Below are 4,849 nucleotides of genomic sequence, written 5' to 3'. Positions count from 1 at the left end.
CAAAAGAGGACAATATCGCTTCGTCATATCTGGAGCTGATCCGTGCTGGTCGCTGAGGAAATACTTCAACTTCGCGCTGTCGATCGCCGGTTCGGCTTTCACCATGGACGAAGCGGGGTCGTCACATGTGGTTGCCGCAGGCATCACAATATAGTAAGGGACATAACATTTCCGTCACACACTTGAGGAATTCGGCCAATCACAACGCACTGGATAGCTGGCCAATCAGAGTACACCTCGCTTTTCAGACCGATGAGCTTTGTAAAAATCGACGCGATTCAGAAAGGCGGGGCATAGAGGAGAAACAATAATGTACAGTATGTGGAAAATAATGTGTTTTTTGAACCTTAAACCGCATAAACACATTTCATTACACCAAATACACAAAATAATGTTCTTTTTAGCAGCATCATATGACCCCTTTAAGCTAATGAACAGCTCATTCTGTTACATTACGAATTATGCTTTGATATAGTAACATACTAAAGCTTATTATTAGCATTGCTTGCAAATGTAATTTATTCCTGTGATTGCAAAGCTGAATTTTCAGCAGTCATTACTCCAGTCCTCAGTGTCACATGATCCTTTGAAAAACATTCTAATGTGATGTGATTTGGTGCTCAAGAAACATTTCTTTTTAGTATTTTAATGGAAACCGTGATACATCTGTTAGTATTTTTAATTAATAGAAAGTTCAAAAGAGTAGCATTTATGTGAAATAAACATTTTGTAACAATGTAAAAGTCTTTGCTGTCACTTTTGATCAATTTAATGAAACCTTGCTGAATAAAAGTAAAACATAAAAAAAAATTGTTGACCTCATAATTTAGAATGGTAGTTGACTAAAATTCTAAAAACCACTCAGCAGCAGAGTAAATAACAAAGAATAAAAAAAAGAATAAAACACAGAAATAATGACCATGACTCTCCATTATCTGGTATGTGAGTTTTTTTTATAAAGCAGGGTGCACTTTTTTCTGTCCTTGACTGTTGCTTGTTAGATTGTACACAAAACCCAAAGAGGCATCTTCAGTAAAAGCAAAGGCAGACAGTAGAACATCAATGGTATTTTAGGTCAGACTCTAAGACATACAACATAACTAAGATTTTCATGACTGACAGCGTAGACTGTCCATTTCAAGTTACCAATTGACAGCCAGTCTGCTGTCCTAATTTACACGTGAAACTGAAATACTGCTGCACAAACCCAAGAGAGTCCTTGCTATTGGAACTACTATTGGAAGAGAGCTGAACTGGATGATGACATCTCTGAATCAATCATCAATGAAATGACTTTAACTTGAAAAATGACTTTGTTATTGTCCTCTTGCATTATTGACAAATTATTTTCCTGTTTGACACTGTAAAGCTGCTTTGACACAATCAGTATTGTATAAAGCACTATATAAATAAAGGAGACTTGACTTGCACTAATGATAACGGTCTAAAGCCTGGAGTCAGATGTGGCTGGGCAAAAGCAGTCTGCTTGGTTCTTTACTAGACAGCTGTCAGAACAGCCACACTGCAGGACTGTGACCCACAATTAAGGACGTCGTACTTTAAAGGTCAAAATAAGTCGCTAAGGCATTTAATGATGACAATCTCAAACTAAGCGTTACAAGATAATTTTTCTATGACCAGATATTCCATGACTTTAGCTCCTAAATTTGCCTAGAATAAAAGTAAAAGTTAGCTAAATAAAATGCATTTATAATCATAAGGGCATTTTTTTGGGCTCCAAAAGATTTGTTACCTTTAAAGGTCCCATGACATGCTGCTTTTTAGATGCTTTTATATAGGCCTAAGTGGTCCCTAGTACTGTATCTGAAGTCTCTTTCCCGAAATTCAGCCTTGGTGCAGAATTTCAGCCACTACGAGCCAGTCCCACAATGAGCTTTCCTTAGGACGTGCCATTTCTGTGTCTGTAGCTTTAAATGCTAATGAGGAGGAGAGAGGCAGGGCAACTGCCATGCTTCGCTCGTTTGCAAGCCATTATGTCTCTCAAGGAAAAAAAAATATTGTGCTCACCTCGCACGGTAGTAGCTTATTTTCTCATGGGCGGGCCAAATTCTCTGGGCGGGCAAAGCAGAGAAAGGGGAGGTAACCTTTCCCCGTATGACGACATAAAGGGAAGATTCCGGATTGGGCCATCTGAGCTTTCATTTTCTCAAAGGAGAAGCAGGATACCCAGGGCTCGGTTTACACCTATCGCCATTTCTAGCCACTGGGGGACCATAGGCAGGCTAGGGGAACTCATATTAATGTTAAAAAACCTCATAAAGTGACATTTTCATGCCATGGGACCTTTAAAAACTTATAGTCTATAGTATTTAATTATTTCTTTTTTCAATCTGAACTTTAGAGTCCGTCTTCACTTTGAGAGAAAGTCTGAAGACCAGGTGCCGCCATGTGCGCTTTTTTCCCACTTTAACACACACACACGCACAAAATCACAGTCCATGTACAGGTGCTCAGGTCCAAATAACACATCGGCACTCAAGTCACGTACATTCAGCTCTCAAGGGCACACTAGTGTCTGTCTGTCTCTCATGATCTCTTAATGAATAACTGCACAGACATTTCAACAGCTTATTTCCATCAGCCCGTCTCCCTCCTGCACTCTTCTATCTTTGCTCTGTTTGTAATTTGGTGTTTGCTGTGTGCTGTGCTTGCTGTCGGTCACTGTAAGTGGCTGATGAATATTTACTGAGTCACAGCACTTTGATGAATGGCTGTAGTGGTGATGCCGAGGGAGAGGAGTGATCCCTGTTTCTCAGACACACGGACTTTTGCACCATTCTAATGCTGCAGAGACTCATGGGGCACGGCACTCTCTGAGTAGTGCGGCAAGGACTAACTGTGCTGCCACTAACTTAACATTTTACAGTAGAAACACATCTGCTCAGCAATTTTCAAATCAAAGCAGCTTTTTCAGTAAACTGCTACTATTTCAAGCAATTAATCACATGAGAAAATGTTGTCATTACAAAAAAATAATAATAATTTGAGTCACTGCACCCACGCCTGCACTGCATTTTACATGTTTTTTAAATATACAAAATATCATATAATAAATTCACAAATAATAATATTAGTTAAATAGGGATATTTATCAGTACATTTTTGACTCATTTAATAGTAATAATAATTTATGCAACTAATTAATAATTGCTTATGTGCCAAACAAATACTGCTGACTGACAAATAGGATGTACAATAAAGTAAAAAATGGCAAAATAATGAAAAAAATCCAATTGCAAATAAAATAAAAGATAAAACAGTATAAATACAGTAAAAAAAAATGTTTTTTTTTTTGTAGCTTGAAGCTTTACTATTTTTTTCAAAAGTGTGTCTTCTCTGCATTAATTGCTGTCAAGCTACAAGCAGCTCAAAGCAGCTGAAGCAGCTTGCCCAACACTGGTTGTGTGTCATGATATGACTTTCAATGCACTTTTTCTTCCTGTTAAACTCCATCTTGCATTTCTTTTCTGACTCTTTAGTCTTTTGTTTCTAGGTCTTCTGTAACATGTCAAGGGCTTACGTGCATTCCTGGTGGACTGCACAGAACCAAATTTGTGTGATTTCCCACTTGCGCTTGGCATCTTCTCATCTATTAAAAGTTTAATCCCAGCAGAACCCTGGTAGAGCGGGAAAAGCAGCAGGAATTGAGCCGGAATCAGTCAGTCAGTTGGAGCATTTGCAGCATTTTCTTTCTCTTACCAGCTGTAAACATGCTAACTCAAAGCAAGCCTCGTAGCACTAAACAGAGAACAATAAATAAACACAAGTCACCTCAGAACGCTGCTCTGGGCTTCCCTCTGCATGATATGGATGTGCAAAAGTACATATTTTCAAAAACAAGTCATTGGTAGGTTGCCTGAACATCGATTATTTGGTCTCAACTAGGGATATGCCGGTATCAAATTTTCATGTTACGATTAATTGCTAATGCTTTTATCACGGTATACGGTATTAACACGATATTGACATTTAGTTTTAAAACAAAAAGTGCAGTCATAATACAGTATAACAGGTTTAAAAACTTTTTTCTTATAACAAAAATAACTGAACATTTAAATGCAATAAAGCAATACAGAAAAATGTATAAAGTTAAAAGTTTTACACAGATTAAAGTGCAAAAGAACTATAAAGACCAATAGGTATCACTTTACAATAAGACCTCATTAGTTAACCTTAGTTAATTCATTAACATTCACAATGAGCAATAGCTACATTTGCTACAGAAGTTATTAATCTTTGTTTAAAAAATACAAGTCTTAGTTCATGTTAGCTCATTAAATAACACAGTTGCAACTTTTATTTATTTATATCTAATCAATTAAATGCTGTTTGACTGTGAAGCTGGTCTGTGATTAAAATTACCTTTACAGTTTATTGTATCCCCCTTTAGGCATGTGTTCACGTTCGATCTTCGATAAAGTTCGATCTTTTCTACTCAATATGCTGTATGTCACGCCATTAATATTAAATCCAATAATAATGTGAATTGGGTTGCATTTACACTGCAAGGCATAATTCACAGATCCAATATTTTGACAAATCCAATCATTTGTGCTGTTTACATTCACTTAAGACTGATCGTGTTTGTCAGTACATCACCAAGAAGGGTATTTTTACCAATTTGTGCATTTCATATTAGAATACTGTATAAATACTGGTATGATTACATTTTTAAAACTTTAATACTGACTTACAACAATCTACAAACATTAGTTAAACCCGCACACTTAAAACTCCCCACAAAATGAACAAAAATCTTCAAGTAGTCACATATTTCAGAGATTAATGGCGCTTTTCCACTGCATGGTACGGCACGGTATGGCTCCTC

The 4,849-nt window shown here is 37.0% G+C and overlaps 1 protein-coding gene across 3 annotated transcripts in view; it reads right to left on the bottom strand.

Annotated features, from left to right (window-relative positions):
* The window catches only part of LOC107658234 (mannosyl-oligosaccharide 1,2-alpha-mannosidase IB-like), a 105,996-nt gene that overhangs the window by 35,088 nt on the left and 66,059 nt on the right, over positions 1–4,849 (bottom strand). The gene's annotated exons all lie outside the window — the stretch shown is intronic.

This window comes from Sinocyclocheilus anshuiensis, unplaced genomic scaffold (assembly GCF_001515605.1).
Source record: "Sinocyclocheilus anshuiensis isolate Anshui unplaced genomic scaffold, SAMN03320099.WGS_v1.1 scaffold263, whole genome shotgun sequence".
NCBI lineage: Eukaryota > Metazoa > Chordata > Actinopteri > Cypriniformes > Cyprinidae > Sinocyclocheilus > Sinocyclocheilus anshuiensis.
The sequence above is the reverse complement of the archived record's forward strand: the minus strand, read 5'-3'. Positions and strand labels throughout refer to the sequence as shown.